The sequence below is a fragment of the Chiroxiphia lanceolata genome, chromosome 4 (genome assembly GCF_009829145.1).
Source record: "Chiroxiphia lanceolata isolate bChiLan1 chromosome 4, bChiLan1.pri, whole genome shotgun sequence".
NCBI lineage: Eukaryota > Metazoa > Chordata > Aves > Passeriformes > Pipridae > Chiroxiphia > Chiroxiphia lanceolata.
Window position 1 is genome coordinate 27,689,039 of NC_045640.1, and position 13,075 is coordinate 27,702,113.

Genomic DNA, 13,075 nt, shown 5'->3' on the forward strand with positions numbered 1-13,075 from the left:
CTTCTTTTTAAAATTCATAGCCTGAACAATTCCAGGTATGTAAAAAAAGCCTGGTACATCCAACATGACTTTATCAGTGCTCTGATGCAATACAAATGCACTAGTTTCCTTTAAGGATGTGTGAACCATTCAATCATCACCAATTCTTTTATGTACAATTTGTTCTACTTCTTAATTAGTGTTTCCAAAAATACAAAAGAGAGACCCACATAAGTGCAATCTAAAAGTAAAAAGCCACATCCTGAAGATTTTAAGATATGAAAGAAGGCTTAAAAGCGGGACTTCTGAGACAAGCAAGGAAATTATATAAACTTTTGGAAATAGAATGCAAGCTGATGTTTATATATAAATTGGGGACACGTTACAAAATTCTTTGAAAAAGTAAGTCAAGTGTTTTAAAGATTTGACCAGTTACAAATGGAAGTGTTTAAAGGCAGATAAAATTCTGACTCTGAATTTTAACTGTTAAATTTCATAACTCTTTCATAAAAATATCAACTGTTTTCTGCAGTTTGTGCAATTGACAGTGCAGTGCATCAAATGAGCATCGTTTTTACCTCTTCGGACAATTAGGGCAAGTCAATATTGCTTTCTGAGCAGCAGAAACATATGGCCTTTCATCCTACCTACATCAATAAATTGTACTGTTCACTTTTTTCTCTTCTTTTTGCCCTTTTTTAGAAAAGGTAAGCAGTAGTTTAAATCAATTCATGCCAAACCTTACATCCACCCCAGTTCAAAAGTGTGTGTCAGTTGTCCTTTTAACTCCTCCCCCCAAGTACACTTACTGTGAATAGCACTTCAACAAAATCAAACCCATGACATATTACCCTCCATAAAACTGAAAGAATATCCAAAGAGAAATCCACCCCGGAGTATGCTGACATTTTAGCTCACTATCTCAAGCAAAACATACATTCATAGATACCTAATCCATTCAGTTTACAGGCTTCCCTGCTTGCTGCCTTCTGAGCAAGCACATAGAACCACATCTTCCTTCTTCACCCCACCAGACTGAATCTCCCCCCCCTTCCCATCCCAACACACCACCCAACAGCCTAGCTGCTTAATGGAGGACACAAAGTTAAGCTGAAAACTGACTTGGCTGTCCAAGCTTCAGGGAGATCCTGTCACTTCAGCTGGCAGGGTGTTCGGAAAGACCCCAGAGGGTGGGACGCACATGAAAACCCACTCAAAGTGCTCAAGAGTTTTGGTGGTACATAATGAGCAATAACAAATTTTAAAATGCAGTTGCTGTCCAGAACTTCAAGTACACCTAGAGTTGTATTTGAATACAACCTGAGGAATCCCACTGAATCAATCTTATCAGATTAACTCTGACTTCTGGAAAAGTAAGGTATCAGCAAAGGTAGCAATAAGGTCAAAAGTCTCCAACAGCCGCAAGTGAAGCTTACAGTAAATTACAGCATTTTGCTGGTTCACTGGGCTTCATTTCCTAGCTGCAGCTGACAAGAAGTTAAAATGTAACTATACCTTATCAGGTCTGGAGTCAAAGGTATCACACAGGGGGAGGTTTGGTGTTTGGGGTTCCCCCCACGAAAGACTTATGAAAATTTAAGAGGCAGAACATGAAAAAAAATACATAAAGTTAGAAGTAAAAGAGGTCTGCTATCATAAGGTTTAAAAAATAGTTCAAAAAACACTGTTGCTACATGTAAGTTTTCATACCTGAAAAAAAAAAGAGTAATCAGAACTCCTCTAACATACTGAATTGGAAAACACAACTAAAAATCCAAACAACCTCAAACCTGATAAAGTAACAGCATATGTACCTTTTACTACATGAACTTTTTTGAGGGGGTGTTTAAAAGAGCATTTTTATCTCAATTACATTCAAGTTGATGTATTATATTCACAGAGTAGATGCTATAATGCTGCCTACTATGCAAGACTGAACTTAACTTTACTTTTTGAGCAGCAATTAGATGCTCCAGTTCAGCACATTTTATGCCACTGGTAAGCATAGGAGAGGTGGTACAGCAGATCATTTCCAGAAACTTCAGGGATGGGGATTAAAACTAATGCTGCAGGAAATCAAAGTGTAAGCACCTGCATTTAAGATATGTACAACACACTAAATTAGGGCCTTTTTCATAATTATTGACCCAAAAGACTTAATAAGATGATACTTCAAAAGAAAGAAAAATCCTAGTAGTCTTAGCCGACTGCTAGAAGTGGTGTTTCCATGCTACCTACCTCACAAAATTGGATTTCATAAGAATAAAATGGGGAATGAAGCTTTCCAGGTTGCTGATACCCAAATTTGCCCCCTTTCCTTACTGAAGCTTGGTACACTGTTTCTCAACAAGAAGATTTTTAGTAACGATTTGGTTCTTTTGCTTCAGTAACAGTATTAGGTATATTAATAATATAACAATAATCAGCACCACAAACTAAATATGGTACATGAGGAACTGAGTGTTACTAAATGCTGTCAAGAACACAGTAGTCATGCACTATTTTCCCAGTTTCACCAACCATCTCGTTACTGAAACACAGCCCTTTTGCACTCCACTGTCCACACAACTAGTGAGGCTGGGTGGCTGCTGATCAATTAAATACGGGGAACCACAAAAATCGTAAACAGGAGAAACACAAGGGTCACTAATGCAAAAAGCAAGTCTTTTCAGGGCTTGTGCAGGAAGAACTTCATTAAACACAAATATTGCAACTGGAAGATGCATAGATCATGAGCATTAAATTGATGTGGGTTCAGTTTTTACATAACTGATATGGAAATGAGTTAACTCACAAGGCAGATCAAGATCACCTAAGAGGATTCATGGGAAAAGAAAAAACAACTGCATATCTCTGTCATACCAAAACCTTGGAATACAGCCAACCACCGGCACGTGAGAACTACATTTGTTTCACTGGTTCAACATTTTCTCCTCCCAAGAATTACAAAAAGCTCTCCATTTACAAACTAACAAAGTTCAATTGAAAAGACTCCCATTTGTAGTGGAGAAGGACTTGCAAGATAAAATTCAGAGGAGGGCTTGGCACCAAACATATAGTAATTTGACCAAGATAACTCAAACTTAAAAATGGGTTATTTGAATTCTCTTTTCCTTAGTTAGCATGAAGAGGGACTAAGAAAAGTAAGCGAATCCCAAACCACGTACATTGGACCAGGGCCACAAAACCTGCTTGTTCTTTAAATCTTTACTACAAGGTTTTATCTTTTAGAATCTCATTTCAGAGTACTAGAAATATACTCAAAATTCAAACTGTGTTTTTACCAGAGCAGAGTGGGTATTTCCATCGAGGTCTAAGACCTTTTCAGTTTCTCAAATTAGTCTCTTGAGAAAAATTGCCTTTACTAGTGCCACAGGACGAGGAACCCACTGCCTTCAGAAACCAGTGATGCAATTACACCTTTCCTCAATGCTAATGCCCTCTGATCACTCCTTTACCTCTGCTATTTTCTGACTGTTGATTTAGAATGTTTCCTCAGCTGTAGTACAGAACCAATTATTCTGGGCCCCTCAAAAAGTGACCGTAGCTATTTTGTATTACACCAACTATAAATTGGGACTACTAATATGAGAGAAAGTATTTCTGTGCTGCTTTTCAAGAAACTGCAAAATAGGAGTGTCCAATCTGCAAGTAATCTGTAGAGAACCAAGAAATTACAGCTCTCTCCTGTTAGCAGAGGTTGTAAGCAATCCAGATGTTCGAGCTACCTGAAAGAGATGTTGCTTCTACCAGGAAAACAGCTGAAACTAAGTCTGTGTAGTATTTAAAAATTTGTGCTGGTACATAAGTATTTCCAAGGGAAAAAATGAAAATAACACTTCAGCTTGCCTAATCTTATGTCTCCTAGACATTTATCATCACCTGTGCCTTCTTATTTCATATGCATTAGGAAGGGAAAACAGCAGAACTTAATCAAGAGCAACAACCATCACCTTCCTCAGATGCACTGCTGCCTGCAACAGCAAAACACAACAGTGCTTCTAGGGGGTTTGCATTGATCTGAACAGCATCGTTCATCATATCTACCTTAACAAAATTTCAGCAACAAAAAAGTGAGAACTTCCATGAGTGAAGCAGGGTATGCAAGAAGCCCCAGACTCTGACCTCTGCACCACCACCACCACAGCAAAAACTGAGAAAATGCAAAAAATGCCAAATGGCTTTAGAAACTTAAACTCATTTTTTCCCCTTTTACAAAATAAATTGCAAGCACAGCTAAACTAAAAATCAACCTACAAGCGTGAAACCAAAACGAAACATCCTTTGTTATTCCATCAGCTTTTGGAGAGCAGCATCTAGCAGGGTTCAAGCACTTGAAACTACTGAATGAAAAATAACCAACAGCTCATGTACAGCTTTTCCTCCCCAACAGACTGTTAAAGCTCAAAATACATTCTCTTTCTTTAAAAGTGCCAAAAACTATAAAACACTGACAGTTCTGTTACTGTGTCTGTACAAAGAAAAAGAAAAATGTGGCAAAATTCTTCTTAGTTATTATATAACATGAGGAGGAACCAACATGAACTTTATGCACATTCAGTACCACAGTCTACATGGATTAAATAAATAAATATTACCTCCCCTCTCCCCCAACCCCCCAAAAAAGCCACACCACTTTACTCCCTTGAACAAAGCAGGAAGCTGTTTTCCCCACTTCCTCCCCTCAAAGCATCTTCAATAGAGGTTAAACTCAGGTCCCATATATAAAACACTAGTACTTCTTCAAACATGCTGACCAGACAACAATGAAGTATAACATTGATAATGTATAATATAGCAAGTATAATATCAGTTAGCAGATTTCTTACCTACTCAAGTAGTTCCAGAAAAACATATTTAAAGTGATACATCCCAATCTAGTGCAATAATCTCTGGCCTCTGGAAACAAAATACAAATGCTACGTAAAAGACAGTAATGCCAATTGCTTTTTAAATACAACAATCAGAACGGGGATGGACTTTGTTGTACTTGCAGACCATCTCTACCCATTCTTTTTTCTTAAACTGTTTAACCTGAAGAGTTCATAGCATCTGTATTTACACAGGCTGAGATATTAACTTGCTGCTTTACTTTAACAGAAGTTCAGATGAGGCCAGTGCATTCTCCAGCATAACAATAAGATAAACAGAAAAGTAGTTGAAACATTATTCTTGTTTCTAGACATAAAACATTATGAAAGCCCTAGTGTTTTCTCTCTCCTATGCATTCTACTCTTCCATAACAATTACAAAGTAGTTTTCAAAGAGCCATCTGCTAAATTCAGAATTACTTGTGTCCCTAACATACGCCAATTCTTAAACTTGGAACACCTGCAGCATTTACCTGGCGTTACACAAATCTTATACCTTTAAACTATATTATGTAAGTTATATGTAAGAGTTTTATATCCTAGATAAGGTTTGAAGGGAGCATGCAATAAAAGCTACTTCAAAATTATGGAGACTAGGAAATACTTGAAAACAATAATTTATTCTTAATTTAAAAACACAAGACAAGAGAACAACACTTGCACTACAGCATAACATGTAACTCACTATGCAGTATCTTCTTTAGATATCCTCCCAGGAGACAGAAGGTTAGGCTTCAAATTGGATTGAATCAGTCGCACACAATTTACCTCACTTCCACAAAAATACAAGTATAATCTGTGCCTAACTGATAGTTTGTTTACAGATTTTGAATAACAGACTATAATATCAAAGCTTGATCATGACATTTAAAAAAAAGTGCTCTTAAATGCTTTTAAATAAGTTCATTTTTCCCTAATACAGCAAATGCCCAAAAATATACAAAAGTGTCAAAGAAATGTAGGTAAAAACTCTCAAATTCCTGCCTCAAAAGCTTGTTCTATTTATTCTGGGCTTCTATTTACCTAACTTTCTGTTCCCATGCTTGCTATCTACCATTTCTAACCAGCTATTCTATAGGTATTCACCCATCAATTTTGCAAGTAGGTACATGTAAATATATAAATACACACACGCGTATCAACTCCATCTGAAGAAATATCTCTCATCCCCTAATTTTATAGGCAATATCTACCACCAAGCAGTTTCAAATGGGGAGGCAGAGGTGAGGTCTAAACTGAAGGAAACGAAGGAACTTTGTAACCTCTGTATCAAGAAACAGAGAAACAGGCTTGCCATATCCAAGTGAAGGTGTCAGGGAGCCCTACATAAACTGCTACTCCTCCCAAGAATAAGTGCAGTCATTCCCAGCTCCTTCTCTTTATAAGCTGATGTGGGGTATCCTCAGGAGCTCCCTGAGTCACTGCCATCACAGGACCAGCAACTACTCATCACTAAATCCCAGGGAATAAACTGGTCAGTCACAGTGCGCAAGGCAGTGATTATTCAGCTTTTTGGACATAGTTTTTTGGATGATATCTACAGAGGTAGAAATTTTAGCATTTTTGCCTACAGCAATCTTTTTATTAACATAATCAGCATTAGTGGTAGATTAGATTAGTTCAATTTAAGATCATGAAAATTCTGTCAATGTCAAAATGTTCAGCTGCCACAGGCACAACCCTAATAGTTCTTTCTGATTTAGCACAAGAACAGAAGTGGTGTTGATAAGGACTATTCTCATGCAAGACAGATAAAAATGACTAGGAACACTGCAATCTATCTTCCATGCTAACACCTTTGCAGAGAATCAGTCTTTGTCCAGGTCTACTGATAACTCCAAGTCCCCTTAAGGACTAAGGACACAGCATTTACAAAAGATGCTTCTTCATTTTGCAAAACTGGACAACAAAGTCAATCTTTGCAATATCAGCTTCAAATGTGAATTCCTGAGACCTTGTTTTATCATAACATTTTCAAGACTTATGGTATAAATATTCCTTCACTTTTTTTAATTCATTGCACTTCTTCTATTCTCTTTTAACAGTCTCCCACACTGAATTACTAGAGCCTTATCTTCTGGATCAAGTACAACAAAATTATCTGTATTTGTAGTTTTCACCACTCTCCCCAGTTCTTATTTTATAAACATATCCAACATTATATTCAGTTACTCCAAACAAACAAACTTAACTGCATAGGGTTGGCAAAACCTACACAATTGTTGCCTTTGAAACTACTACAAAAAACAAGCAGTAGAAGATCAACAGCATTAAGTTTTCCGTGAAAGGCTAAACAAATGGGGTTGCATGTTGCAAGGCAGGTCTTACCCATAATCTCACAGGGATCTTTTTAGCAAATGCGGGTTTTCTTTCTGCCCTTCTCCCTTGCTTATTCACACACTACTGAGGTATCTTTGAGCTCCTTGAATATTTTCTGCACAAGTATGATTAACATCATTTACTGTGACCTGAACTACAGTAGGCCCAAGGACTGTTGGAAACAGTGATACTTCCTAATGCTGCATTTAACCTATAGCGTCTCTTCCCACTTAATGTAACATACTTGAGCAGTCATATTTTTTGTTATAAGCTGCAGTTTATGAATACACAAAGCAGAGAAACCTTGAGAGGACTAAGGAAAGAAAGCAGGATCCTAAGGTTTACCAGCAAGATACATCTACCAGAGTACTAAAAGACCTTTATAAAATCCCACTGTAACTGTCTCTGGAATACTTCACGCAAATCTGGTCAATGCATTCTAAAAAGCATGCATATTTCATATATGAAAGAAGGTAACGATGAGATTTTTGGATGATCAGGTGAACAGGAAATATCTCACCCAAGCAAGAAACAGTCTGGTTTAGCTGGTTTAGCAAAATTATACTACTACTCTCTAGAAACACACTGAAGATAAGGGGGAAAAAACACATTAAAAAGAATTGCTACCTAAAATAAAAAATAATGTTGGCAACTGCCACTGACATAAACTGTTTTAGCATACAACCGGAAAATTACAAATACTTAACTTTGAAGTACTCTTCCAACAGCTAGCTGACAAAACACACAAAGCTGGTTTTATTATCATCACCATCTCATGTAACTTCAATTAAAAAAATTTAAAAAAAGAGGGGAGAAAAAGGTCCAACCCAGCACTCTTCCCCCATTTTCTGAAAAAGAGGGCAAAAGAAGAAAACAGGTCACCACACTAACTCCAAACTGACCAGCTGCACCACTCAAATGGCATGCCAGTAGTCCCAAGCCTATTGCTACAGACTCTGATGAAAAGTCAGCTATTTCAGGCTAACCCAGCCCCAGCTCTTGAAACGTAAGGTTCTCTAACACCTGTAGGGACCACCTGCCAAAGCAGCAGCTGGAACAGCAAAAGAAAGGTCCTCCTGTTCGAAGGTCTGTGTGAACTCCACACAGCTCAGCTTTGACTATCGTCACTAAACGCAAGAAGCAATTCACATTAGAGCTGGTGACAAGGGCAAGAATACCCATAGAATACCCATGTAAAGAACAAACCATGAAACCCCCAAAGCTTACAGCAAAAGCTTCTGGGCGCTAGGCCATTGTATCAGACCAAATATTTAGACATTTCAGAGAACCTCAAACTCAACTTTAGAAGTTTGGTTTGGATTTGTTTTTAATATTTGTTCCTCTTCTGTTTTTGCATGCAAACATTAGTCACTAGGAAGAACTAGGGATAAACACAAAAATCCCTCAAAACTGAAGCCATGTCAAGAGCAAACACTGTTGTTCAACCGCTCGAGAGGATTTTTTCCTTTCTGATACCTTCCAGTGACAGTATTAGACACTTGCTATCTGAGACTGTATTTTGTCATTCTTCCTGGGAGGTGTTCGTGTCAGAGGGAATTAGGGATTATAATAGATTTGGGGGAGGGGAGGAAGGAAGGAAGGACAACACATGTCTTAGAAGAGACAGAGCTATATGGCAGTACATACATACTTAAGACACTTCACTGTCAAACACTGAAGATAAGTAAGCTAAATACAAGAAAGAACTGCTTTTTTAGTCAATATAAAAGGCAGAAGCAACCCTTTCTGAGTCAGTCTGGCTGTCTATTACTTAAGTTTACCGGGTTTTAGAGCAAGACCAGACAAGAAAATGCTGAATCCTAAAACCTCCTAACATTGCAACACTTCTCCAGTCCACTGTTGTTCCTGGGAGGATTATTACAGATACTGAAGTTGTAAAGGTTCAAAGTTGTTTGGGTGCGAGCACGCAGAAGCAGTACAAAGCAGTAAACAACAGCCAGGCTGTGTGCTAGGCCAGCTGCTCTCCCTCTGAGGGATAAGCTACATTGAATTTCCTACTGGTAAGGCAGGCCAGTGACTACAGATGCGGGTCACAAACCCTGAACTATTACCCTCATTTTTGTCACAGTAACTCACATAACCCATAGGTCCTTCCTCTGACATTATGTGCACATGACACTTATAGTTTCTGTTAACCTAAAGCTTAAATATAGACAAAACCTGCTAAAAGCTCATGGCACTCTAAGACAGAGGGAGTATATTAGACAGCCATGTTCTGTATTATGGAAGTCCACTGAAGTGGAAAGTTTGTCTATATGACTCCTAAGGGAACTCGGACAAAAAAAAGTAAAACTGTCTTTTGGTCCCTTACACAATAACGAAGGGGTCATCACTAGGCAAGATGATCAAGACAAAGCCCCCTGAAATACAAAGTTAGATATAAAATAAGCATCTCCTGCTTGATGCAGAATGTGTTCTTTTCCAAGTTGTTTTCCTTGATGCATAGCCACTGGAGGGAATTATAATCTTCTTAAGTTCTTAGAAAAAGTAAATACAGACAGCATGTTCTCAATTGTGTTAGCAAAAACTTTCAGCATACCAATTAATTTTATCCCCCCAAATTAGAAAGACAAACATCCACAGTGAAACAAACATGTGAGGACCACTCTTGAGCTCTGCAACACTCCAACTTCCCTCCTCAAAGGAACCATGCTATTACATGAGAACCAGTTATCACCATGCTTTGGTTCACTTAGACCAGCCAAACAGAAACAAAATCAGTTTAATATTCCAACTTTACCTTAACTAACCCCACAGAAGAATTAAACAACTTTTCCTTTGAAATGAAGTTCAGCAACAGTTTTCTACAACATCCCAAAGCAACACGCCGCTGTTCTGCTTCAAGGAAACCACTTCCAGAGAAGTCAGCACAGGCTTTAACCAAATCAATTTTGGAATATAAATAAGGAGCCATTCACAGCAGCAGTTTGCCCAGGGAAGTCAGTTGTCTACTGACAACCACCATCAAGTACCACTAAGGACCTCTACAAACCACAGATAAAGGAAGTTTTTGACACAGAGCATCGTTCTCATCTTTAAATATGTGACTTACTAAACCTGCAACACAATTTTTACCGAGGGGTTTGTTTCCTTCCTGCAGTAGTGTCACAAGATAAGAATCAGTGTGTGGTTTCACAGCACTTGGTCAACAATCTTCCACAGAGATTCTGAAGTATTCAGCACATATCCTCAGCATGACAGTAACAACACAGAAACAAAGAGACTGAAACACCCTACTGAGGAAACAACACATTGAGGAAATACTTAAGAAACTACAGTTAATTTCTCTCTTTATCCAAGGCTCAGTCACCAAATCACCTTCTTTATCACAGTACTCTATATGCTTCATATCTCTTGTTCCTGAAGTGGGCTCTTCACCTAATGCCTCAGTAACATATAAAAACCTTGCTCTTTCAGGTCTGCATTTACAGGAAAGCGGCTTACCATCCAAATCTTTCTCACTCCATAAAGACTGCGCCTGGGAGATAGGTAGTGCACAAAGGACTAAAGAAGAACTTGCTTTCTGGTTTAGTATATTTCTTTCCTAACGTTGATTTTAGATTTGTAGTTCTGAAGGAAGTCCAGGTTACATTTTTGCTACCTCATCTCCAGATTTTCTTACTATTCCTTAAAACTGTATCAGTAAACTGCTTTTGTAACTCACTCAGTATGAGCGGCCACCAAAATATTTGGGGGTTTGTTGAGTTTTGGGTTTTTTTTAATGTTTTCCATCTGATTCCTTAGGATGCTTGACCTAGAGCTACCCTGATTGCCAGCCCAGTGATTTCTAATCAAAACACAAAAATTAATTGCTCACTGAGCAATAAAAATTATCACATTACCAAAATATTAGAAACATACACATGGAAGCGGAGAGGGGAAAACTAACTAAGCCCCTCCGATACTTATAGCCACGTTAGTACGTCCATGTGACGCTTCAAAAACTGTAAAAGCCAACCTTCGTCCTAAGAGCACCTCAGAGCAACTCCTTCAGCGAGGCACTACACACCAAGCGCAGGGCGCACACACACGTCTCTTACTTTGCCGCTCCGAAATCCCAAGTTTCACCCAAAGGCGAGGGAGCGGGACAGCTGCGCGGCAGGCGGGAGAGGCAGCCGGGGGCGTCGCTGTCCGCCCGCACCGCCCTTCCCACCCGGAGCCGGGGCACACGTTTCTCCGCCGGAGCCCCCCGGCACCCGCCGGCGGGGCGGGGCCGGGAACAAAGCCCGGCTCCGTGCCACCCTCCCCGCTCCGTCCCGCCATTCCCGGCCGGCCTGGCCCGTTCCCAGCGCTGCCATCCCCCGCGGCGGTGGCTGCCCCGGCGGCTGCGCGGACCCGCTGCCGCGGGGGGCGGCCGGGGCCGGCCGGGCGGGTGCGGACGAGGGGCGGGGCGGGACGAGCCCGGCGGCGGCCGCCGCTTTCCGCTCGGCCCGCGGGGCCGTGCGAGCGCCGCGCCCATCCCGAGAGCTCCGGGGGCCGCCGGCTGCGAAGGCTGGGCACACACGGGCGGGGCCGCAGCCAGGGAGAAAGAGGCGGAAGAGGGCGGGAGAAGACGGGGCGCGGGCCGCGGAGGGGCTGGGGGAGCCTTCGTGTCCCCGGGGCAACAGGGCCAGAGCCCGGCGGGGGGCCGGCCGCCAGGTGCCGACCCCACGCAGCACCGCCGGCCCCTCCTCACCTCCGTCCTGCGCGTCCCTCCGCGGTGGCGGCGGGCAGGGCCGCCCGGCCACACGCTGCCCTCCCTTCCTTCCCCTCCCTCCCTCCCGTCCCCGCCGTAAACAAAGCGGCGCGGGCCGGGGCCGAGCCAGCGCCTGGAGCCGCACAGCACAACCCGCGGGCTCCGTCCCCGTCGGGGCAGAGCACCCCCCTCCTCCCCCCGATCAGCCACGATCGGGTCCCGGGTCCGCTGCCTCACCTCTCCCGCCGGTGGAAGCTGCCGCAACCCCGGGCGCCACCCCTCCTCCCCAGCGCGGCTGCGTCTCCCCCCCGCCTTCAGAGTGACCCTACTGGGAGCCGGTGAGCGACTCGCACCACCGGCATCCCCCGCCGGCTTTATCCCTCCGCCGCCGCTCCCCTACGGCTCCTCGACGTCCCGGCGCGGCGCTCCCGCCCCCCCCGCCGCCCCATTGGCACGCGCCGCCCCGCCTGAGCCCGCGCTCACTGGGGCAGGCGCGCGGCACTCACGCGGCACCGCCCCCGTGCCCCCGCCCCGTTGGCTCCCGAGAGCCCGGCCCGCCCCCGGACCCGCCCCCGCCCTGCGTTCCGACCAATCGCCAGCCCGCGAGGGGCGAGCCGAGACTCCGATTGGCCGCGCTCGCCCGCTTCCCGTGGCCGCCATAGGCCGAGGCAGCGGCCGGTCCCGCCCCCCGGGAGCGCCCCGGGGCACCGCCCCCCCCGGGCCGCCCCGCCGGCTCCGGCACCGGCACCGCGACCTCGCTCGCCCCGGGCAGCGCCCCGGCCCCCCGCTCCGTGCCGCCCGACTTGCCTGGCAGGAGCGCGGCCCAAAGAAGCCTCCGCGCCCCCGGCGAGAGCAGGACCGGCCGCTGCCGTTAAGAAGGCCGGTATCATCAAGGTAGCCGGGAATAAAACCGCCTTCCAGGCACGCAGCAGCAGCAGCAGCGTGGCTGGGGAACATCAAGGAACTTTCCTGGCTACTGAGGCGATGAAGCCCCGCAGGGGTCCCGCCGCGCCGTGCCCGTGCCGTCAGGGCGCTCCTTTTTCCCGTAGGAAGCGGTCGGAAAATCCGCCCTTCCCCCAAGCGAAAAAGGGCAAATACTTGTGTCTCGGCCAGCTCCACAAATGCTCAGATACCGCCTTTTTGCCAGGAATTATTCGCGTTGTTCTACCAATGCGAGCCGCCGGGCTCCCCCGCAGGAGCAGCCCGGCTC

General features: G+C 43.6%; 1 protein-coding gene across 1 annotated transcript in view; it reads right to left on the reverse strand.

Annotated features, from left to right (window-relative positions):
- FRYL (FRY like transcription coactivator) overlaps positions 1-12,289 on the reverse strand; it is a 163,088-nt gene extending 150,799 nt beyond the window's left edge. The window contains exon 1 of the mRNA XM_032687085.1: positions 12,103-12,289. The gene's annotated coding sequence lies outside the window, so the exon portion shown is untranslated. The remainder of the gene's footprint in view (positions 1-12,102) is intronic.
- Positions 12,290-13,075: the final 786 nt, after the last annotated feature.